We start from the raw sequence: 26,191 nt of genomic DNA, 5'->3' as shown, positions 1-26,191 counted from the left end.
ATGATACAAATGAACTTATTTACAAAAGAGAAACAGACTCATAGACACAGAAAACAAACTTATGGTGACCAAAGGGGAAGTGCTGGGGAGGGATAAATTAGGAGTTTGGGATCAGCAGATATGAACTACTGTATATAAAACAGATAAACAACAAGGTCCTACTGTATAGCACAGGGAACTATATTCAATATCTTTTAATAAACTATAATAGAAAATGATCTGAAAAAGATCTGAGTCACTTTGTCGTACACCAGAAACTAACACAACATTGTAAATCAACTATACCTCAGTTAAAAAAAAAAGTTACATTCATAAAATGAAATAGCATCCATCAATGAGAAATGACAATCTATAACTCATGCATCAACATGGATGTATCTCACACGTATATTGATCAGACACAAAGGAGCCAGTATTATTTATCTATTGATATGTAACAAATAAATCCAAAACTTAGTGCTTAAAGTGGCTTAGCTGGATGATTCTGGCTCAGGGTCTCTCATGAGGTTGCAGTCAAAATGTTGGCAGGAGCTGCAGGCATCTGACGGCTTGACTGGGGCAGGAGGACCCTCTTCTAAGGTGACCTGCTCACTTGGCTGTTGGCAGGAGTCCTCGGTTCCTTGCTTATCTGAGTGTTGGTAGAATGCTTTGTGATCCTCCTCTCGCTGGCACTCGCTCTTGTGTTCTTGGCTTACTTGCTCTATTACTTTCCTAGGGCTGCCCTAATGAAGTACCACAAACTGGGTGGCTTAAACAATAGAAATGTATTGTCTCACAGCTCTGGAGTCTAGAAATCAAGGTGTAGGAAGGGTTGGTTCCTTCTGAGGGCTGTGAGGAAGAATCTGTTCCATGCTCTTCCCCCAGTGGTTTGCTGGCAATTGGCATTCCTTGACATGTCTAAACAGGAGCCTGATCCCTGCCCTCATCTTTGCAGGGTGTTCTTTCTGTGTGCATATATCTATGTTCAGATTTCCCCCTTTTATAGGGACATCAGTCCATATTAGATCGGGGCCTACCTTAACGACTTCATGTTAACTGATTACATCTGTGATGATCCTATTTAGAAATAAGGTCACATTCTGACACACAGGGGGTTGGGACTTCAACATATGAATTTGTGGCACACAATTAAACCCTTAACACTTGTCTTAATGAAGCAAGTTGCCATGTGAGAAAGGCCCACTTGGCAAGGAACTGAGGGTGACCCCTAGCCAATAGCCATTGAGTATCAGAGTCCAGTGGCCTGTGAAGAACTGAATCCAGCCAACAACCATGTGCGTGAGCTTGGAAGTGGATCCTTCCCCAGTTGAGACTTGAGATGACTACAGCCCTGACCAACACCTTGATGACAGCTTGTGAGAGGCCCTGGGCTGACATCTTGATTGAGCCTTTTTTTTGGTGGGGGTGGGGGGAGGTGGGTGAAATAGAAAAGAATAGCTTTATTGCTTTGCCAGGCAAAGGGGGCCACAGCAAGCTGATGGCCTCAAAACTGTGTGTCCCAACCTGGAGGGAGTAGTGAGAAGTTTTAGAGTAGCGGTTCAAAGAGGGTGTGATCAACTCATGGACATTCTTCTGATTGGTTGGTGGTGAGGTAAGTGGGAGTCAGAATCATCCACCTTCTAGTTCCAACTGGTCTGGGGTCTACGTGCTGGTGGGCAGCGTACCGTTAACTTCTCCCAGCCGGTGGATGTTTCAGTATACCGTATTTCCGAGCCCCTAGTACCTCTCATTTTAGGGTGGTCCGGGAAACACATCCGTATGGGTGTGGATATGCACATTTGGAGGCTCTGGGCCAAAAGTAAATTGCTCTGGTCTCAGGACTTAATGAAGCTCAGGTTCTTGATGTCTCATTGCAGAAAGAATTCAGTCACGGACAAAGTGATGAAGTGGATTTATTTAGAGAGATACGCATTCCATAGACAGAACGCAGTCCGTCTCAAAAGGCTAGAGCAGCCCCAGGGCATGGGGTTGTCTCGGAAAGTGAGAGCGGCCAAGGGCGAAACCAACGCCTCAGAGTATGGGTCATCTCAGAAGGCAAGAGGCCCTTGATTGAGCCTTTTGAGAGAGTCTGAAGCAAAGCACCAAGCTAAGCTGTACCTGCATTACTGACGCACAAATATTGTAAGATAATACAGGTGTGTTGTTTTAAGCCATAAAGTTTGAGGCAATTGGTTATGCAGCAATAGATAATGAATATAAAGAGATAGTGTAATCAAAGAAAAGCAAAAATGGCAACAAATTCTACAATTAAAGAACACACACACACACACACACACACACACACTGAGGATTGGGAATCAGATGAGGTAGCTTCTTTTTTCTTATTGTACTTTTAAAAATATTTATTTATTTATTTGTTTATTTATTTACTTATTTATTTTGGCTGCACCGGGTCTCAGTTGCGGCATGCGGACTCAGTTGCGGCAGGCATGTGGGATCTAGTTCTCTTGCCAGGGATCGAACCTGAGCCCCCTGCATTGGGAGCATGGAGTCTTAACCACTGGACCACCAGGGAAGTTCTGAGTTAGCTTCTTTTAAATATATTAATAGAAAATATGGCTGACAGTGAGAGCTATATATATAAAAGGCAAAGAGAAGCTGAGGAAAAAGGAAGAGCTTAACTTCAAACACAGATATTCGAAGGCTGGCAGTAACCTGAGTGACAGAATATCTGAAGTCAAACGGAGTGAGAATGAGAGGAATGTTTGTGTTTGAATCTGATATTATCATGAGATGTCAGAAAAGACACTGAGGAATAAGAGGAATTGTTTCTTATTTAATAATTTGAGAAGATCCCATTTCTGATTATATAAAAGCCAAATACTAGAATCAAATATCTTTCATTGTCATTGACGCGGTGCCATACATCTAAATTTTTTTAAATTAATTAATAAATTTATTTATTTATTTATTTATTGCTTCATTGGGTCTTTATTGCTGTGTGCGGGCTTTCTCTAGTTGCGGCGGGCGGGGGCTACTCTTCGTTGCGGTGCGCGGGCTTCTCGTTGCTGTGGCTTCTCTTGTTGCGGAGCACGGGCTCTAGGCGCGCGGACTTCAGTATATGTGGCTCACAGGCTCTAGAGCGCAGGCTCAGTAGCTGTGGCGCACGGGCTTAGTTGCTCCGCGTCATGTGGGATCTTCCCGGACCAGGGCTCGAACCCGTGTCCCCTGCATTGGCAGGCGGATTCTTAACCACTGCGCCACCAGGGAAGTCCCATACATCTGAATTTTAAAAAATCCTGATAATTATCTGATTTTGTTTTCAGTCAGACTCAGTCTAAAATCTGCTGATCAAAGAAGCCTTTTTCATTGCAGTTCCCCAGGAAGTTCAAAGCCCAAACCAGAGGGAAAAATATTAAAAAAAAAAAATACACTTACAAGGAAGTAAATGCTCTAATGGGGAGGAGGATAATAATTAGTAGATGCAATAATAGTAGTGATTAGTATAGGAACTAATTTGAGTAGCAAGAGAACCAGTTATCTGAAGAAAACTAGACAAGATCATTTTTTTCAACCACATAATGCCCTGAGAATAGTTCACTGAATTTTGACTTTTTGCCTTTGAATGTTTATATTTCATTCACAGGAGTGAGTGTGCCCATTTTCTCCCTTCCTCCAACCCCAAATTATAAATATCTTCCATCCAAAATAGAACATTCCACTTAGCTAAGAGTTACACTGAATGCTGCCTCAGACAGCCTCCTCTGGTGAACAGGCTGTTTATTAATCATTGTTTGTTTTAGTTAGGACTCTGGTCCAGATTCTGAAACAAAAAGTAGTCCAAACCAGACACAAGTTTATTTCTCTCTCCTCACATAGCACTCCAAGTGTAAACAGTCCAGGGCTGAAATGGTGCCTCCGTGCTGCCTTTTGCCTTGTTTCTCTGCTGTCCTCTTGTCCACATGATCAAACACGGCTCACCACCATGTGTGCTGGGGCCACCCCAGGCTGCAGTAAGAGCGCCTTAGTCTGCTAGGGCTGTCATAACAAAGTACTAGAAACGGGATGACGTAAACAGCAGGAATTTATTTTCTCAGTGTTCTGCAGGCTAGAAGTCTGAAATCAAGGTGTTGGTAGTCGCGGGTCTTTCTGAGGTCTGTGAGGGAAGGAGCAGCTCCCGGCAGCCTCCTTGGCTTGTCCATGGTCGTCTTCTCCCTGTGTCTCTCCCCAACATCTTTTCTCTACACATGCCTATTTCTGTGCCCCAATTTCCCCCTTATATAATATAAGGACCAGTTATACTGCATTAGGGCCCACCCTAATGACCTCATCTTAACTAATTACATCGAAAACAACCCTATTTCTAAACAAGTCACATCCTGGGGTACTGGGGGACTAGGACTTCAATGTAAGAATTTGGGAGCGGGGAGCACAATTCATCCCAGAAGAGGGAGGATGAGTGAGGTGGGAATGAGGGAGGAAATGCTCTTTCCTTTTAAGTGCATGACCCAGAGGTTGTATATAACACTCCCTCGAATCCTTGAGCCAGGAATGAGACACATGCGCACCCAACTTCAAAAGAAAAAGGAAACATAGTTTCTTGCTGGTGGTCACATGCTCAGCTAAAACTATTATTAGAGGAAGAATGGGAGGATGGATATCAGGGCAACAAGTAGCTTTAGACATATTACAGTTTGCAAAAATCTTAGGAAGCAGAGAGCTAACGTCTTCCTCCAAAGTGCACTGATAATTACTCTTTGAGTACTGCCTACCATACCAGAAATGTTATATTTAGTTCTCACAATAACTCTGAAAAGTTGATATTTTTTCCCCACGTATTTCAAAAAAGGAAACCTGGGCTCAGAGAGATTAAGCAACTTGCCCAAAGCTGAAACTATTAAAAGCTGGAGCCTGGAATCCAGCTGAGGATTTTGTCTGGTGCTGAAGCCTGACGAATTTCACCACACCCACCGCATCCTGAACACTGGCCAGCAGCTCTCAGCATGCCTGCCTTACTGGTAACTGCTCAATTTCAGCTCACTTCAGCCTCCGTTCTGGTCGATGACTTGAAGATTTGTATGGGAGACATCAGAAATGCCCATTTCTAGACTTCATGGGTTAGCAAAGTGATAGGCAACCAAAATTTCATATACAGACACACAATGGCATAAATATGTAAAAGATTATATACATATAACACCCTACACAATACACATGCACGCATAGGTGCACACACATGTACCCCCCCACTCACACACACATTTTGCTTTTGTGGAAAACTATTATTGAGACAGGAAGGGGGTTAGGGCACAACCTTTAAAAGAATGGCAGCCGTTGAGGACACGACATAAACTGGTTGGAACCAACTAGGTCCAAAATGGCGGACAAGTCAACTTCCACTAGACTTTGAGCCTCAGTATACGCTCATTGTAACACATCAGCATGCTAAATGACACATCCACAGGTGCCATGACAGTTCCAAGGTCAACCATAAAGGTCAAAAAGTGGGCGGTGGCCCAATTCCTGGAAATCCCCACCCCTTCCCCCAAATAGCTGGAATACTCCTCCCAGTCATCAGCCTGTGAAATTACCCAGCCCTATAAAAACTGACAACCCCATACCCTGGTGTCTCTCGCCTTCGAGATGGCCCACACTCTGTCTGTGGAGTGTGTATCTCCCTGAATAAACCTTCTTTCACTTTACTATGGCTCGCTCTTGAATTCTTTCCTGCGCGAAGCCAAGATCCCGCATTTGGCCGTCCCAGGGACTCGCCCGAGACCTGGGACGTGAGCATCTTCTCGTGTCTCACTTTCTTTCCTGCAACATTATCCTTTCTTAATTGCCTCCCCACCTCCACCCCCAAGGCATCACTTTGCTCTGTGTTGCTCTAGTTAAAAAATAATCAGGTATGATCTCTCATATGTGGAAACTAAAAAAAAACCCCAAATTCGTAGAAATGGAGAACAAATTGGTGGTTGCCAGAGGCGGGGTTGGGGCAGTGGACAAAATGGGTGAAGGTGATCAAAAGGTACAAGCTTCCAATAATAAGGTAAATAAGTCCTGAGGAAGTAATATATAGCACAGTGACTACAGTGAACAATACTTTATCGTATATTTGAAATTTGCTGAGAAAGTATATCCTGAAAGTTTTCGTCACAAGAAAAAAACCTGTAACTGTGTGTGACGATGCATGTTAACTGTGTTGTGGTGATCGTTTTGCAATATATATGTAGGTCAAATCATCATCTTTGCACACCTAAAACTAATATAATGTTTCATGTCGATTATATCTCAGTTAAAAAAAACCCCACAATGTTTATTAGAAAATGAAGTCTATAAATAAGAATTCTCTGGAGTTAAGCAGAGAAACTTTCATCCCTCTCCTTCTCCCCAAAGACGGAGACAGGTAAAGCAGTGCTGTTATGGTTTCAGTGGTCTTAGCCTCTTTCCTTCTAGGCAGACAGAAAGTCACCTTGGGATGGTGATTTGCTAGTCTCAATTTTTCTGTGAAGGGTTTCCTGAGTGGCTTCCTTTTGCTGCATAAATGTAAGGTCAGTGGATGTAGGTAAATGTCACAGTAAGAGCTCCCTCTCCCCTTTATGTCTTAGGAGCAGTTTCTTCTAAAATTCTGGGGAATGAGTATACGATTTGAAAAGAGAGACCAGAGCATCTGGGAAAAGGGACCAACAGTCTAACCTTAACTGCTGAGATGGGAGTTAATGTCATGGTAATTTCCCAAGGTCTGCTGGAAGGCAAGGCACCAGTTGCCACTAAGGCAACCTCACCAGAACGGAAGTATTCTTCTCAGCTGATGACTCAGGCTTGACACCAGGGGCTCGGTGTTTGGGCACAAAGGTATATTCTTTCTACCTCGGTGTGTGGTTGACAGTCAAAGCTCTCAGAACCTGGCCACTTGGTATATTGTCTGAGCCTGTGTGTGACCCAGGAGAGCTGCAACTGTGGAACTAAGCATGGAGCATCTCCCTAAGCTGGTCCGTGTGTCTGGTCCAGTTAGGGCATCATCCTCTGGACCATGGTATTGGGAAAGTCTCATGAGGATGGAAGCCATGTCTAGTGTGTTCTCAGCTACATCCTTGGTGTCCAGTGCAGCGACTGGTACATAGCAGATGCTCAGTGAATATCTGAGCATAAAATATCCTAATAAAGGATCCAGGATCCAGAATTCAGTAACAACACCCTATGGTAGCAACCACACCAACTGTAGACTCCAATCTCTCTACCTGGTGCTTGGAAAGCAGGCGTGCCTTGCTTTGGACTGAATTCTTAGACTATTCAGGTAGAGGAGATAGAGTGTCCTTGAGAAGGAAACACTCTAGTTCTTGTGAATAAAGGTAAATTGATTTGCAATCAATTGATTGGAAGAATAAAAGAAATGTGACTCTATTTATACACCCCAAGCCAGTGGAGCAAGTCTTATGGGTTGCATAAGATATTATTTCAGATATCTAAATCTTGTAGAACACAGGTGCCAATTGCAAGGTTCTGATTCCCTGAAAGGACAGGCCTGAACAAGGTTTATTTCAACTGGGTGTAACCCTTAATATAAATGAGACAGGAAGGGGGCAGGGCACAACATTTAAAAGAATGACAGCCGTTGAGGACACGACATAAACTGGTTAGAACCAGCTAGGTCCAAGACGGTGGACAAGTCAACTTCCACTAGACCTTGAGCCTCAGCATAGCTCATTGTAATTCCTCAGCATGCTAAATGACACACCCACAAGTGCCATGACAGTTCCAAGGCTGACCATAAAAGGCCAAAAAGTGGGCGGGGCCCAATTCCCGGAAATCTCCACCCCTTCCCTAAAATAGTTGGAATAATCCTCCCACTCACTAGCCTATGAAATTACCCAGCCCTATAAAGACTGACAACCCCATACCCTGTGGCCTCTTGTCTCTCTCACCTTCCAAGATGGCCCACACTCTGTCTATGGAATGTGTATCTCCCTGAATAAACCTTCTTTCTCTTTACTACGGCTCGCTCTTGACTTCTTTCCTGCGCGAAGCCAAGAACCCACACTTGGCGGCCGTCCCAGATACGCCTGAGACCTGGGACGTGACCATCCTCTACGGCCCCACTCTCTTTCCTGCAACATAAACACATCAATTTTTTTGTTAGAAATAGCTCTTTGATCCAGAATGGGCTCAAGTTGCTTTCCAGCGGTAAAAGGAGAAACTTGACATTTCTAGCTCCCCCAACCAAACCTCATAATCAGGCCAATTTCCCCATATTTCAGGCAGAGAAATTGGAGGCAGTGAAAATGGAGCAGATATTTATATTATTTGGAGCTAATATACTCATAATGATAGCTATGTAAATAACTCAAATAAAATATTAGTTTTAATAATCCTACTTGAGTTTTGTAGTGTTAGCAATTGCTAGTTTAAAAACACACACACAAAACTTAGAAAATACATGTGAAGGTGTTTTTATAAATCAAAATTCTCCAAAACTATGTCATTATTCAATTCATTTTTATAAATTGAACTGTATTTTAAGTGAAGTAGAACAGTTTTTACCTAATTTCTCCAAAAATACTTGGATAAAATGAATATAATTTTTTAAAAGCTAATGTTGACATTTGATTTTTTTTTGTTTGTTTGTGTAGCATTATGTGGTAGAAAAAGCACTGGGTTGTTTTGGTCAGACAGGCCTTGATTGGAATCCTTACATAGAATGTTGGTTTGTTTATTTACAAATGGAGATAATAAAACCAGCCTCTAGAGATTGTTGTGTAGTCAGAGAAGGCGATGTGATAACAGAAGAATAATCTGTCTCTAAGAAGAATTGTATGTTGTGACAAATTCTAGGCCGCCATGGCTGCCTTAGAAGATGGAGGGAGAGGACCACAGTCCATGAATGTGAGCAGCCTCTAGAAGCTAGAAAGGCAAGGAAGGAAATGAATGTTCCCCTAGAGCCTCCAGAAAGAATGCAGTTCTGCAGACACCTTGAATTTTGCCCAGCGAGACTGACTTCAGACTTTGGACCTCCAGAACTTTAAGACAATAAATTTCTGTTGATTTAAGACATTTAAAAAAATTGGTGTGGGGATTTAATGTAAAGTATAGTGCTGGCTACATAAGAGGTACTTAGGAACTGTTTGTTCGTTTTTTTTTTTTTTTTTTTTGCGGTACGCGGGCCTCTCACTGTCGTTGCGGAGCACAGGCTCAGCGGCCATGGCCCACAGGCCCAGCCGCTCCGCGGCATGTGGGATCTTCCCGGACCGGGGCACGAACCGATGTCCCCTGCATCGGCAGGCGGACTCTCAACCACTGCGCCACCAGGGAAGCCCTGTTTGTTCGTTTTTGAGGAAGATTGCATTCTGGTTTGTTTAAGTGAGAAAAACCTTTGAAAGTGAAGCTTTCTCTCCAACCTGACTTACACTTTCTGATTCCTAGTACTTGAGCACCTGTTAGACATTATAACCTGGCCTCCGTCACGCCATGGAGAACTGGGGAAAGATCTGCTTTGTGCTTCAGAAAGCATAACTAAGGGGAAAGCAGTGTCCTCGCAAGGCCAGAGTGGTGACATGGGAGCTGTTACTAACAGAACAGATGACGTCTGTGCCCCTAAGAGCAGCACCCGCACATGGGTCATTGGTAGCTGAGGCAGCAACAGGGCAGCAGAAGCAAGGCTGGAGCAAAAGCACACAAATCACCTGTCGCTGAGCACAGGTGGGACAATACCCTTTGGGCCCTGGGGGTCACACGGAAGAAAGGCAAAATCTGACCATTTCGTTGGTGGGATTACAAAATATCCTAATTGGGCATCGAAAGAACGTGTCCTGATCTTTTAGTCATATGTGTTATTTAGTTATTTAGTCATATGTGTTATTTGTTTCACAGCACGGAAATAGCTTCTGTTTCATTGATTTGGATTGGATTGGGGAGAAATCTGAGAAAATATCATAGCTTACCCTCCCTTGGCCCTTTCTTTATCTGGAACCTCTGAGACCTGGATGGGAGGGAGTTGGAGAACACAAGAGAAAAGGATAAAGTACAGCTGTCTCCTGGTATCCTCGGCGGGGGTGGGATTGGGTCCAGGACTCCCATGTATACCAAAATTCATGGGTGCTCAAGTCCTTTATATAAAATGGCACAGTATTTGCAATATTACCTACACATATCCTCCCACATACTTTAAATAATCCCTAGATTACTTATAATACAATGTAAATGCTATGTAAATAGTTGCCAGTGTGTGGCGAATTCAAGTGTTGCTCCTTAAACTTTCTGGAATTTTCTTTTTTCCCAATGTTTTTGAACCTCAAAATACTGGTTGAAACCTCAGATGAGGAAACTGTGGATACAGAGGGCCAACTATAGCTATAGCTCTTTGAGATAAGGGCAAGATGTGGGCAGCTTCATAGTGTTCTTGTTTTTGTTTTTGTTTTCCCTCTGTTTCTACTTCACACCAAGACTACTTCCCCAATGCCATAGCTGAAAATCAATGACAGTAACTCTTTTTTTTTTTTTTTTTTTTGCGGCAGGCGGGCCTCTTGTTGTGGCCTCTCCTGTTGCGGAGCACAGGCTCCGGATGCGCAGGCTCAGCGGCCATGGCTCACGGGCCCAGCCGCTCCGCGGCATGTGGGATCTTCCCGGACCGGGGCACGAACCCGTGTCCCCTGAATCGGCAGGCGGACTCTCAACCACTGCGCCACCAGGGAAGCCGACAGTAACTCTTAACCCCTTTCCTGTGTCCATATCAGTAGTGGCGTCAAAGAAGTGGTTCTTTCCTGTGCTGAAACTGGTGTCTACTATGATCATCCATGGTATATTGAATTACTGGCCCCAATTCTTGTCCTTCCCTGTGGCCACACCCTTTGCCACGTGACTTTGCAGCTCCTCCAACAAAAGCAGAGTGTATTCCCCTCCCCTTGACCTTGGACTTGACCCCATGATTTACCTTGGCAGGTTAGCAAGTGTGATACAACAGGAGCTTAAAAAGTGCTTTTGGGGTAGGGCTGGCCCTCTTGCATTCTATCATTGAAGAAGAATCCTCCACTTTGGGTAGTTGTTCCCTCCAGTCTGGGTCCCAGGGTAAAAACAAACAGAGAAGAGACATGAGCTGGCCAGACCCAGAGCTTGAAAAGAGCCGTTTCTGCTGAACCCAGCCTGAATGAGCTGATCCTTGGCTAACACTCAGACATGTGAGGAAATAAATGATGGCTGTTTTAAATCACTGAGTTTTGGGGTGATTTGTTACCAGTACTGGTTGACTAATGCACGTTTCTGTGGAAAGGAGGTAGAGGGAAAGGAATACTCTTTCCATGGGGATTCATAGGGATCTGTCACAGGGGAAATTCTGCTACATCAAGGAATGGAGGAGAAGAAAAGAGGTGATGGGGCCAGAGTGACAATGAGGCTCTGAGAACAAGATAAATCTGATGGATAAGAGAAAATAAAATCAGTAGAGTCTTATTATAGAACCAAACTTGGATCTGCTAACCTGCAGAACAGCAAAGCCAATTTACTGACACCAAGTTGTGGTGAAGGACAGCATTTATTGCAGGTGCCCTGCAATGAGAAAGGGCAGCTCATTCTCAAAAGACCCAAACTCCCTGATGGCTTTCAGGGAAGAGTTTTTTGTTTGCTTGTTTGTTTTTTGTTTTGTTTTGCAGTACGCGGGCCTCTCACTGTTGTGGCCTCTCCCGTTGCGGAGCACAGGCTCCGGACGCGCAGGCTCAGCGACCATGGCTCACGGGCCCAGCCGCTCTGTGGCATGTGAGATCCTCTCGGACCGGGGCACGAACCCGTGTCCCCTGCATCGGCAGGCGGACTCTCAACCACTGCGCCACCAGGGAGGCCCAAAGGGAAGAGTTTTTAAAGGTAACGTTTGGGTGGTGTTTCAGGAATCTTCATAACCAACTTTCTGGATCCAACCAGTCTGGGGTCTTTGTTCTTGTGGTTAGCATGTAGTCACCATCCTCCAACTGGGTAGGCGTCTTAGTTCCTGCAGAACAACTCAAGGATATGTGTCAGATGGTTTGTACATCCCTTGAGGAGGAACTAGGACTGTTTTATGGCTGCACTATTGTTTCTTTACTGCTTTTCCTTTGTTTCTGCATCCCCTCACTTCCCTAGTTAGTAACTGCCTCTGTCTGCTCTTTGGAACTCAGGGAAGGCCTAGGAGACTAAAGCCTTTTCCCACAAACAGGAAACGTGGGACACAGAGGGACTTTTGTGCCTGGGAGGGCCCCGCAGGGTCTGGCTTGGTTTCAGTATCACCCCTTAAGAAGGGGCTGCACAAAGAAACTTCTTCCAAAATGTATAGTATGGAGGGGAGGAAAAGAGTAGCTTCACTGTGGAGAAACCTGACAAACACTACCTGAGCTAGGTGATCAAGGTCAACATCAACAGTGATAAGTCACCTTGATATGATCTGATGAGAATAGCACTTTGACCTCTGATCATCTTCCAAGAAACAACATAACCCCAGAATAACCATGAGAAAAAACATCAGACAAACCCCAAATGAGGAACATTCTACAAAATGGTTGACCAACATTTCTCAAAACCATCAAAAACAGGGAAAGTCTGAGGAGTAGAGGAACTGAATGAAGGTGGTCAAAAGGTACAAACTCCCAGTTTTAAGATAAATAGGTACCGAGGATGTAATGTACAACATGATGACTCTAGTTAACACTGCCCTATTATATATTAGAAAGTTGCTAGGAGGGTAAACCTAAAAGTTCTCATCACAAGGTAAAAAACATTTATCTTTTTTTGGCATCTGTATGAGATGATGGATGTTAACTAACCTGTGGTGATCATTTCACAATATATGTAAATCAAGTCATTATGCTGTATACCTTAAACTTATACAGTGCTGTATCTCAATTATATCTCAATAAAACTGAAAGAAAAATAACTAAAAGCAGGGGCTTCCCTGGTGGTGTAGTGGTTGAGAATCTGCCTGCCAATGCAGGGGACATGGGCTCGAACCCTGGTCCGGGAAGATCTCACATGCCGCAGAGCAGCTAAGCCCGTGCGCCACAACTACTGAGCCTGCGCTCTAGAGCCCGTGCTCTGCAACAAGAGAAGCCACCATAATGAGAAGCCAGCACACTGCGACGAAGAGTAGCCCCCGCTCGCCGCAACTAGAGAAAGTCCGCGTGCAGCAACAAAGACCCAATGCAGCCAAAAATAAAATAAATTTTAAAAAAAAAGCAAAACAACAGCAACAACAACAAAACTACAGCAGGGAAGTCTGAGAAACTGTCACAGCCCAAGGTGACATAACAGCTTAATATAATGTGGTCACCTGGATGGGATCACAAACAAGCAAAGAACATCAGGTAAAGGCTGAGAATCTAAATTAGTTAATGATAATGTGTCAATATTGGTCCATTAGTTGTGACAAATGTATCATATGTAGGAATTAACAATAGAGGAATCTGGCTGTGGTGTATAGGGGAGCTCTTCTGTACGAAATTTGCAACTTTTCTATAAATATAAAATTAATCTAAAATAAAAGTGTATTTTAAAAATTAGAAGAGTAGATTTTCTTAACTAAATCCTCACTTTTCCCAAAAGGCTTTTTAGCTTGGTTTCACTCATTCATATCTCTTCCCTCTCATTCTTCAAGTCCTAGTTCACCCACCTGTCTTTGAGATGGTGCCCTCAATTTCTCTTATTACCCTTCATTTGTTCCCATGTTGCCTGCTGTCACGCTAGTACATCTGACCAGGTTTCCAGCTCCCGGCTTGGTGGGTGTGGATAGGACGATGTCCCAGGCTGGATAAGACAGGGCAGGTCAGGACTTGCTGACTTACTGTCATGTCAACAACTCAAACTTTGTCACCTTAAATAGCATATTTTTCTTCTCACAGCAAAGGCTATTTCTTTGAGGAACTGTGAAAACAAGCCAGCCGTCCCATTTTAGGCATTTAAAAAATCTTAGAATTTAAGAACATGGCAGGGACTCTGAAGATCATCTGGCCGAATCCTCTCATTTTAAAGATAAAGAGAATGAGGGCCAGAAAAGATAAGGTTGATAAGGGTAAAGCACAAAGCTGGGTTCCCAGATTCAGAGAACGTATGTGCAGCTCACTACACAAAACTTTTAGGGAAACAATGACCCAGATCAACTGTATTCATATCAGAAAATAGTTATTAAGGATCTACTTTGGGCAAAGCATTGTGCTTGATGTTAGAGGTAATAGAAACATGAGCTAGAACAGTCTCTGTCCTCAAGGAGCTTCCAATCTAGGGATGGATGGGAAATAACAGCAACCTGCGGAATAACTGTAATGTAAGAAAGAGTATATGTGTGCCGTAAGAGGGATAAGGTAGGAAAGAGGCCTGACATCCAGTTAAGGATATCAAGAAAGGATTCATGGAGGGGGTATCATTCCTGGTGGACTTCGGAGGATGGGTGAGATTTTGATGGGTACACATGGTGGTGGGAGAGAAATTCTAGGCAGAGGAAGAGCACAAGCTGAGTCAGAAACGTGGGAAAGTACAGACTGCACTGGAGGAAGAGCAAATTACCTGGTTTGGGGAGAAAATTCGGCAATAGGCCAGTATAATATTACAGAGGGCTTTGAATGATTGTGGCTTGGTATTTAATTCTGTACGTAATGAGGAACACCTGATTTGTGCCGCTGGCAGGGAAGATGGGGCATCTTACCTGGCTTGGCTTGGTGTTTTCACTGCAGAGTGGTAAGAAGGTCAGAGGCACACTTATCCCCAGTCTGGAAGCAGAGCATAAGATGGACTGGGGGAAGGCATGCCGCTTGAATGAGGCGGGAACAGCCCGGGGAACCAGAGTGTCCTGTGAGGATATGGGGCTTAAGTAGGGCAACTCAAGCATAGCCAGGAGGAATGGGACATGCATCAGAATAAGGACAGATAAAACTTGCGGCCAGTTTAAGAACCAGGGAGACCAAGAGATGTCCTGAGTAGTGAGCTATGGAATAAGATGGAGGTGAGGCTAGGAGGTTCAGGAAACTACAAATAAAAGGCTCATCAGGGGCTTCCTTGGTGGCGCAGTGGTTGGGGGTCCGCCTGCCGATGCAGGGAACACGGGTTCGTGCCCCGGTCCGGGAAGATCCCACATACCGTGGAGCGGCTGGGCCCGTGCGCCATGGCCGCTGGGCCTGGGCGTCCGGAGCCTGTGCTCCACAACGGGAGAGGCCACAGCAGTGAGGGGCCCGTGTGCTGCAAAAAAAAAAAAAAAAAAGTAAAAGGCTCATCAGTCTGGACTGTTCTCTTATGCTGGGCATCAAGGGGGTATATAAGGAAATTAAATTGATGTAATAGAAAATTCCAAAGTGAGTGCTAGAATAAGATGCAGCTTTTCAAAGGAAAGAGTAAAGCACTAGTTTGACAATTATAAAGACATTCGACCATAATAAGGGTGTGATGACCAGTTTTATGTGTCTACTTAGCTAGGCCACAGCCCCCAGTTATTCAATCAAACACTAATTAGGTGTTACTGAGCAGGTACTTTGTAGATGCAATTAAAATCCAAAGTCAGTTGACTTTAAGGGAGATTATTTTAATAATCTGGGTGGGCCTAATTCAATTAGCTGAAAGGCTTTAAGAGCACAGCTGAGGCTTCACTGAAGCAAAACAACCCACCTGTAGATGCAGCTTCAACTCTTGCCAGGGAGTTCCAGCCTGTCCTCTGGGAAGGCCTGCCCTATGGATTTGCTTCCACAATCACATAAGTTAATTCCTTGCAATAAATCTCTTAATATACATGTCCTAGTCGTTCTGTATCTCTGGTTGAATGCTGACTGATAAAAAGGGTATTGAAGAGTTGACAGAGGACAGCTTAAGAGACAATACAGTGAGGAGAATTTCTTTGGAGGGAGGTGTGCTTTGATCTCCTCAAGTTGGGTGGGGCTTCGATGGGACCACTGAGAGTTTGACATGTGTTCCCTGAAGCGTGGGACAGCACAGGCTGGTAACAACTGCTGAGGATGAGAGTTGGTGGGCTCAGTCCTTCAGCCAAGGAGCTACTAAAACCAGGACGGAGACTTCCAAGTGAAGACATGAATTAAACATTGACATTAGCTTCCAGTGAAAACTGACTAAAGGGATCATACACAGCTTTACTATAAAGCCATACATCTAAAAGGTAGGAAGCTTAGAAAAAGAAGCAACAGGAACAAACTTTAGTTGGAAAGGAAGTAAAGCAGTGGTTACAACGAACAAACAAAAAACAGCAAAAGCTATCAGTATCATCTGAACACATAACCAGCTATTTGAAGAGAAGAAAAATTCTCAGTATTCCTTTACAAGGAACAGAGAATGCAAATGCTTAACTCCAAATTCTCAGATGCCTTTGGATAAACACAGATTATTTATTACTTTAGTATTGGGTTACCCCGAGTTTTAAAAAGCAGTTAAGAGTGTCAGAAAATACAATTGACTTGATGTCACTACAAAATACAATCAAATCCATATCTAGGTGTACTGGTTATGGATTTGCTGCTTCTTAGCTCCAAACTCACCAGTTTTGCCTGCTCTGTGAAAACAGTTCTGGTACCTTTAAATATTTTTCCTTTGCCGGATGGCATGGTGTTGAGCTTTGTTGGTAGAGGGGCTGCTACAAAGACACTGTAGGAGGAAAAAGGCTCCTGCAGGACTCGGTGCCTGGGGTGGTAGGGGTGGGTGGCACCCAGAGGCCAGCAGCTGTCCCCCTCCCCCTATACTTGCTCCCTGATCCTCAGCAGTTTTGTAGCCCAGCGCCTCTGGTGAGCCCCAGCTACTTCCCCAGCACCCCAGAGGGCAAATTATAAAGTGACTTCTCTGCCGTTCCACGAACCACAGCTAAGCTCTCGCCAACAAAGCATGGATCTCAGCCTGGTGGCGCAGCGCTTCCCTTCCGTGCTCTCTCTCAGCCCTGGGGCTGCTGGCTTCTCCTCCTCTCTGCTATTCCTGTATGCTTTAGAGTTCCCTTTACTTCTGGACTAGCCGATCCCTCTTAGACCAATCATATCATTTAGTAATAATTCTTTCTATTAAAATGTTCCTGTTTAACTATTGTGCATTTTCTCTTTCCTGACTGGATCCAGACTGATGTCAGAGGGAAAAATAGACAAATATTAAACTTTTAAAAGTTTACTCAGGGACTTCCCTGGCTGTCCAGTGGTTAAGACTCTGCACTTCCAATGCAGGGGGCATGCGTTCGATCCCCGGTCAGGAAACTAGGAACCCCCATGCTGAGTGGTGAGGCCCCCCCAAAAAAAATGTTTACTCTGAAAGTACACATGGAGCAATTTGTATAGACCTCTTAGAATCTCAGGGGGCTTAAATAAAAGCAGTCCTCTTCTGGACTCTCTTTCAGAATTGTCAAGTTCTGAAACAACTGTGGTTGAGATTTAAGTATTGCCTTTATTACTGATGAAAGCCAAGGTAAGGGATGTGGTCTAGGTGTATGGTGTCTATGGGCTTCCCAATACTGTGCCCCAGAATCATAGACTCACCCTCCCAGGCATAGGCAGTGGTGGATGAGGGCAGGCCTCCTTCAGAAGGGCCAGGCTGATACGGCAAGGTAGACAGCAACTAAGAGCATCCCCTCTCTGCAGGCCAACCAACCACTCCCAACACCTGGTGTCTTCTTCCAAAGCCTCTAATTAGGTAAACTGCTCCTTCTTCCCAGGGCAGGGGGGAGTCAGTGGTATGGAGAGGCCAGTAGGATTATACAGTCATACCCTCCTCATGCTTCCCCCTCACCACCCCAACAAGGTCTATGCCATTTTTATGTTATTTTTCTGGGTTTCACAAGGATCAATTTAAGAAAGACACAGGCACGGTTGGATTATAACACATATCAGTTAAAATCCCATGTTCATAATCTCCCAACACCAATATGGAGAATGAAGTAAATTCAGGGTTCTTTTTTTAAATCATAAAATTCAGTATAATAACTTCAGCAAGGTGCAAACATAGAAAGTTAGCCATTGTATCACACACCAAATCTGGCTGATTTAAACAGAAAAGGGATTTACTGAAATGGTCTTGGGCATCTTGGGGAATTTCAGAGAAATTCCTTAAAACCAGGATTGGAAGATGGGCAAAAACGAAGGGAGGCCAGCCAGTCGGCACAGCAGCCGGGGTCACGCCAGTCAGGAAGTGATTGTGAACACACTTTTTGGACTTTGCCCTTGGAAAATGGATGGTGCAGCCACTATCAAAATGATTTCTCCACTTCCTTGCTTCTTTGCCACATTAGCTTCAAAGTCCCAGGTGGATGCATCTGACAGATTGTTTTCTCCCTAGCTCTTAGTTGTTCTGGGAAAGTGATTATCTGCTGTTCTCATCTTTAGGAAGACATAAAGAAACATTCATGGAGAATTCCCCCAATATAGGAAAAAGGTCTACATGCTAAGAAGTCAAGAGAAAAGAATGACAAATGGGCATTGTCATTTTTGGCATCAGTGCAAATAACCAAATGTTTGCATGAATTAAAATAGGTCATGCTTAAACCCAAAATTTTGTATTCTATAGTACCTTTATGATCACCAGAGAGATGAAATACAAAGTGTGACTTAAAAACAAAACACAGTGAATTTTATTTTATTTATTTGTTTGTTTGTTTGTTTGTTTATATTTATTTTTGGCCTGAGGCTTGCGGGATCTTAGTTTCCCAACCAGGGACTGAACCCAGGGCCACAGCAGTGAACGCACCAAGTCCTAACCACTGGACTGCCAGGGAAATCCCACAAAGTGTGACTTTTAAAGAATTAAAGTCCATAAGACAAAAAAGTAATACAGCAATATTACTTCATATCTTCATTCCAACTAGGAATCAAGAAAATATGTAAACCAAGAAATATTAATAGTTCTATGTTTATTATATCATATGTTTTTATTAGTTTTTAAACTGGAAGCATTCAATATGTGGGGACAGTGCTTCAACATCCTTTTCTCATTTCAGAAAGTGAACCTCAAGCCAATATTCAAAAATGGCAACCAAACTCTCATTTTTTTCCCTTCCTGTCTTTTTCTTAAGTATTCAGATTTGGTGATTATGTTGATAACTGTTCTGGGCATATTGTACCTTAATTATCCCAATTATCCTAACAGTTGCTACAATTTGGGACTCTCATTTTCAGAGTAAGGTTATAAGGGAATATAAACAGTATTTGAAAATAACTTTTGCAGAGTAACATTTCGTTTGCTAGGTTGGAAGCCATGAGAGTTTAGAGCTCCCTGAACTTTCCCCACAGAAAGGAAACACATCCATCCTGGAAAGGACACACCTGCATGCATCAAAGATACTTTCAAAAACGTGTTTTTTTAAACATTTGTTAACTGACATTCCATATTCTTGATTACATGTTTTGTCTGTGCTTTTCCAGGCAACTATCTCTGAAACTGGCATTCTAATTATAATACACACCATAAATTTGGTTGATATGAGTTTATTTCTGTGCCTTTTACTAAAAACTAGCTTCTGAGCCCACAGGGCCAAGTGCCAAATCCTTGAGCATGTTCAGTTCCTCAAAGAAATGAGAACTGGCCTGAGTGGCCTATCTGGAGAAGCGACCCACCTTCCTTCTTTCCAATGTCTACCACCTCTCTCTGTCCTTGGACACCACTGTGATTTTGAGGGGTACACAGACTAGTGGAAAGAACATGAGTTTTGGCACAGAAGACCTGGATTTGAATCCCAACTTTGTCATTTACTGTGGACAAACTACTTAAATGGTCTGCAGCTCAATTCTTCACTTGTAAATTGGGAATAATATCTACTTATAGCTTGGTGGATAGGATAATGTACCTAAGCTGCCTAGAAAATAGTAGATGCTCAATAAATGGTATCTAGTATTAAAACATTTTCAAGTGATTAGCAGGTAACTCCTAGAATCACAGTGAGGAATGAGTACGCCACTGAACTCACTCTTTTTGCCCAGACTGGAACAGAGGAAAAACCCAGCACACGGAAGGATTTTTATGCTACTGACTATAACTTCCATATTTCCCCTTATTCTCATGGTCCATTGTCACTTTTAAGATAAATTTCTCTCTTTTGGTTGAGGGTATGGTTCCATCTCCAAGTCTGACTAACTCCTTTTAGTTCTTCAAAACTCAACTCAGTCACACCTGCCTTTTGTCCGTTCTTCAAACAGGCAGAGTTTATTTCTATCTCAGAACCTTTGTACCTGCTGTTCTTCTTGCAACACCCAGAGCCTCATATAGCTGGCTTCTTCTCATCACTGATTTCTTGACTCAACTGTCACAGAAATTAATTTTTTTTCTAACCACCTCATGTATCACCAACTTCATCCCAGCCAATCATATTCTATCTTATTTATTTTCTTAATAATATTCAATATGGAAATTTTCATCTTATTTATGGATTTATTTATATATTTGTTTATATATTCCTCTGGCCCCTCCCCACCTTCGATATTGTGATTTATAATTAGAAATATATTTTTGATCTTCATTCTGCTTCTGGTACAGAGTTCCTAAAACCCTTGGAATGTCCTAAGTCATAAAAGTGATAGAGGTATCTCGTTATTCAGTAACAAACTGTGAGTTTCAACCATACCTGAGTTTATGTTAACAAGGTGAATTTTAAAAAGCACCTAAGGATAGGGGCTGGTTGCCAAGGGAACCAACCAGGTGATTAGAAGGTTGGAACTTTCAGTACTCACCCTTAACACCTCTGGGGAGGGGAGAGGGGCTGGATATTGAATTCAATTGCTAGTGGCCAGTGATTTAATCAACCATGCCTAAAAAATGAAGTCTCCACAAAGACCCAAAAGGACAGGGTTTTGGAGGGCTTCTAGACTGGTGAACAAGAACATGTCCACGTGCTGGGAGGGTGGCACACTCCAAACTCCATGGAGACAGATGCTTCTGTATTTGAGACCCTTCTGGACCTCGCCCTATGCATTTCTTCACCTGGCTATTGGTTCGTATCCTTTACTAACCTTGGTAATAAGCTAGTAATCTAGTAAGTAAATTGTTCTCCTGAGCTCTGTGAGCCACTCTAGCAATTTAACTGAACCCGAGGAGGGGGGTATGGGAATTTCTGATTTATAGCTGGTGGGTCAGAAGTGCAGGTAACACCCTAAACATGTGATTGGTGTCTGAACTGGGTTGGGTTGGGGAGCAGCCTTATGGGACTGGGCCCTTAACCTGTAGAATTGGGTTAAATTGTAGGACACCCAGCTGGTGTCGAAGACTTGCTTGATGTGTATAAAATCCAGGTCTGCTTTCAGAAGTGAAGCCGTGTTGTAGCAGAGCATTGAGAGTGGAGGAGACGCACAGTGTGTGTTTTCCTTGGACTGCTCCACTAGAAAGTAAGCCCTCCAAGAACTAGACTTTGTCCTGTCTTGTTTCCAACTGCTCACCTTATAGGATGGAGATCTTGGGCAAGGAAGGAGACTTTCAGAGAAAAATGCCAACACCAAGGAAATCATTCTTGAAAGATGGAGACCACGATAATAGTAAAAGACGTCAACTGACTTCTTGGATCCAATTATCCTCGAGACAAAACCAACCGCCTGCATTTTTCGTTATGTGATCCAATTGATTAGGTTAGTATGTTTTAGTTTCTGTTCTTTGCAACCAGAACAGTGACTAACACACCAACAAATGGAATCTCCAAATTAGATCAACCAGCATCCAATTAGGGCTTAAAAGGAGTGAACTGTCATAAAACCGCAAGCCTGGCTGGCAGAGTCCTGTGATTGCGCGGCCTCCACGCAGCCCTTAGACACCCACACCCACACATAGGAAGTGGGCTGCTCAAGTGGAACAGCTCCCAGCTGGAGACTCCCCAGCATGGCAGATACAGTTCCTGCCTATCTTCAGCCCTTTGCTCCATCCTTCTTAGGAACAGAATCCAAATACTTTTTAGGGAAGGCTAAAACTAATTATGATAACTATATTCCCCCATAATGCTTGATTCTTGCCAACAACCCCAAACCTGGATTTAAACTGGGGGAGAGGAATAGAGGAAGAACTACCCTCCCTTCCTCCACAGGGTGGGAAGAAATTACTCTCTCCCCAAAATACTGGACTCCTCCCAGGGCTGATGACTCTTGACCTCCCTCTCTTCCTACCCTCACCATCACACCTTCTTTTAGGTTGTGAAGGTAGAGCAAGTGGTGGTTGATTTTAGAAAGATTTTTCTTTCACCAATTCAAAAGCCCTTTGTAGGACTACTGAAGCCCACATGCATGGAGCCTGTGTCCACAAGAGAAGCCACCGCAGTGAGAAGCCCACGCACGGCAACGAAGAGTAGCCCCTGCTCGCCGCAACTAGAGAAAGCCCGTGAGCAGCAATGAAGACCCAATGCAGCCAAAAATAAATAGATTTATTTTGTAGGAATGTATCTGGCCCCAGCACCATTCTTTTCAGACTGTAAGGTATTTAATACCTCATATCTGGTATCTCGGCTTTGGGCCTCTATGTTCATGCTTGCCTGTGTGCTCCAGTCTAGGGTGACTCACTTGTAACCACATTGCATAATTCAGGCTGTTTGTGGCCTGGACGCTGTCTTAATACATTCCTTCCATACACCACTGTGAGGGAGAGTGAGGGCAGTGTGGGCTCTCAGTAGGTGGAGTCTACTGTGCGGTGCCCTCTAAGGATATGGAAACAAGATCATCTGCTGAGGAATAAGCCCTAAGAAGTTGACACATACTGGAGCAGAGATAGAAAAAGTTACTTGAAAGAAACCAAATGTCACTCAGGCAATCAAGACTACACATTAACCTGACTGATTATACTGACTTGTTTAGAGAATTGAGCACTGGAAGTGGAGATGGTGAGCCATGGACTCATGAAAAGGGGATTCATAGATACAAATGCAAACAGTGTCCAATTAAGCACAGTCCACAGAATAAGAGAGCTTAGGAGTAAATTTCAAGTATTCTAGTCTCATTAGCAAAGCCGGTCTTAAAGGGGCCTGGGTGAAGGCAATCGATGGCTTATGGCCTTGGCATATCTCCACTCCTATTGGGAAGACCATCCTATTGAGAAATGGATACATCATGTTATCTTAATGCAATAGCATGAAAGAGCTGTCTTTCCAATGTCTTCCCAATTCCATGTTTACCAATCAATGTTCTGAGGATGACTTGATTTCCTGTGTGGTTAATCTAGAGGTTGAGTCGTGTAGACTTTGAGGGTTGTGGTCCCTTTGGTTTTATAAATAGTAGGCTGGCATTCTGATTTTATGCATCATAAACTTGATTAATGTATTGCACCCCTCAGAGATGGACTTGCTATGAGCAAGTTGATAAAAGAGGTCTGCTGAGCCCATGAGCCAAGCACCAAACCTGTTCTATGGTTAGATTCCCCAAGGGTAATAAGTGCTATCCTCTGAGGCTGCTTGGGAGAAGCTACCTACCTTCCCTTATTTGACATCTACCACCTCACTCCAGTCCACCCTATCTTTGAGCACAACTATGTTTCTCTATATAGAATAGTGGAAGGAATATGAGTTTTGACATCGGTAGACCTGAGTTGTTTTTTGTTTTTCTTTTTTCGGTACGTGGGCCTCTCACTGTTGTGGCCTCTCCCGTTGCGCAGCACAGGCTCCGGACGCGCAGGCTCAGCGGCCATGGCTCATGGGCCCAGCCGCTCCGCGGCACGTGGGATCTTCCTGGACTGGGGCACGAACCCGTGTCCCCTGCATCGGCAGGTGGACTCTCAACCACTGCGCCACCAGGGAAGCCCTAGACCTGAGTTTTTATCCCAGCTTTGCTACTTTGTAATTAACTTGGAACAAGTTACTTAACCTCTCAGTGCCTCAGTTTCCAAATTTGTAAATTGGGGTTTATCCAGTGGGGTTAACTGGAGGGATAATGTGTATAAGACACTTATTAGAATTCCTGAAAATACTGATAATAGATGCTCAGTAAACTCTCTTTACAAATGTTGACAGGTGAGCCATAGATTGCTCCCGGATCACATTTTGGGAAGGACATTCCATTGAACCCATTCCTTTTCCCCTCAATATTACAGAGAAAATCTTGCACGCTGCTCCATTAACATTCCTTTTACCTGAAAAACCTAGCACAAAGGAGATTTCACTGTTACCATAATCTCAACTTATTTTATCATTCTTGATTAAGGCTGCAGTTCCCACATATACAGTTGATGGATGCCTTTTCCTGAAATGACTCCCCGTCCCCCTCCTCTTCTTCCTGCCCTCTGGTCCACAACCCAGATAACTTCTTAGTCCTTCAAAACTCAGCTTGGACATATGGGCCTTTTGTTTCCTGATTTTTTTTTTTTTTTTTTTGCGGTACACGGGCCTCTCACCGCTGTGGCCTCTCCCGTTGCGGAGCACAGGCTCCGGACGCGCAGGCTCAGTGGCCATGGCTCACGGGCCTAGCAGCTCCGCGGCATGTGGGATCTTCCCGGACCGGGGCACGAACCCGTGTCCCCTGCATCGGCAGGCGGACTCTCAACCACTGCGCCACCAGGGAAGCCCTTGTTTCCTGTTTTGAGGCCTGTTCCTCCCCCTGCATCACTCTGCCCCCAGAGCTTCATAGACTGGATCCTTCTCATCCTTCAAGTGTCACTGTTTTAGAGAGACCTTTCCTAACCACCTCGAGTACTTACCCATCCCACAGTAAGTGTCTGTCTCATTACTCTGCATTATCTTCTTTGTAGTATTATCACTACCTGAAGATATCTCAACTTATTTTCTTACATAATGTTTAGTCTTCACCAACTAGTTTGACTGGATCAGAAATTGTGTCTGTCTTGTTTACCACACAGAACCCCCCTGAACCTAGAACAGTGCCTGGTACACAGTAGTGCTCAGTAAAGACTCCTGAATGTGATAAATGAATGAATATCACCTGCTCTGGAAAGCCTGCCTTAACCACCAGGATGGACTAGATACTCCTCCTTTGAACTTCCATTGTCTTTTGGGCATGCTTCTTTATGTAGCCCTTGAACTGTATTGTAATCGTTAATTGTGCTATTTTTTAAAATACCTTTCACGTATCCTCGAATGGTAGTAACCCTTTCAGGGGTGAGAAGGGTAAGAGGTAAAACCCTAGAGGGAAGTAGTGTTGGAAACAATGGTGGCTTGTTGGGGTGGGAGAACTAAATCAGTAGGGTTTTCAATCAAGTTCTCATTAGCGGTGGTAAAGTGGTTCTGGAGAGAGGAGAGTCTCTCCCTGGAAACCACAGACCTACTTTAGGGTGTAGCAGTACAGTTTTACTAGCATCAGTCTGCAGTCAGGTAGGGACTGGGCCCTGAGCCTCCCTCAAGTTCCTTTTTTTTTTTTTTTTTTTAGATTCTATGTAGAGAATTTATGTATTTATGTATTTATTTTTATTTTTTGGCTGTGTTGGGTCTTCGTTGCTGTGCGTGGGCTTTCTCTAGCTGTGGCAAGCGGGGGCTACAGTGCACGGGCTTCTCAGTGCAGTGGCTTCTCTTGTTGCAAAGCACAGGCTCTAAGCACACGGGCTTCAGTAGTTGCAGCACACGGGCTCAGTAGCTGTGGCGCACGGGCTTAGTTGCTCCGTCGACGTGGGATCTTCCCGGACCAGGGATTGAACACGTGTTGCCTGCACTGGCAGGCAGATTCTTAACCACTGCACCACCAGGGAAGTATACAGGAGTTCCTTATGTCATGCAGAGGAAGGAAGACAGCTGAAACTCTGGCTGGCAGCATAGAAGGGTTTTGCTGCAAAAGGGGCTGAGTGAGCCTAATAGTGGGCTGCTGTTGGGCTGCTGAGTGCAGACTACTGGGTAGGACATCAAATGAAAGTAAGCTTTGGGATTCTGCAGCACAAGAGAGCACCAAGGCCAAGGCCAAATCCTAGTCAGCAAAGGGAGGCCAGTACAAGACCCCACAACTAGGGCTGAGGCCCCTCTTCAGATGTAACAACAACCCAGTATGCTCTGCCCATTGCCATCTTGCCATGAAAAAGGGCTTCAGGAGAAATAGCTCTGATACGGAACTAAACTTTGAACGGACAGAATATTTAAGCAAAATAAAGCTGTTTAAACCTGAAGAGATAGAAATACCTTTAACTGACAAATTTGAAGGTTCCTCCTACCTCACCCTCTCCTACCCTTTTTCTAGTGAGATAGTGGCTGGAAAGCCAGCCCTTTGCTATATTCATTTTTCTCTCCTCCACTCTTTAGACTATGAACTCTTTAAGGACAGAGTCTGTCTTTCAACTGTGTCTTCCTACTGTCTAGCTCAAACGGGAGCCACAAATGGGAGCTGCATATGGAATTTTACATTTTCTAGCAGCCACACTATGAACTACAAAGAAACAGGTG

This window comes from Stenella coeruleoalba, assembly GCF_951394435.1.
Source record: "Stenella coeruleoalba genome assembly, chromosome: 3".
NCBI classification, from domain to species: Eukaryota; Metazoa; Chordata; class Mammalia; order Artiodactyla; family Delphinidae; genus Stenella; species Stenella coeruleoalba.
Note: the sequence above shows the minus strand (reverse complement) of the source record.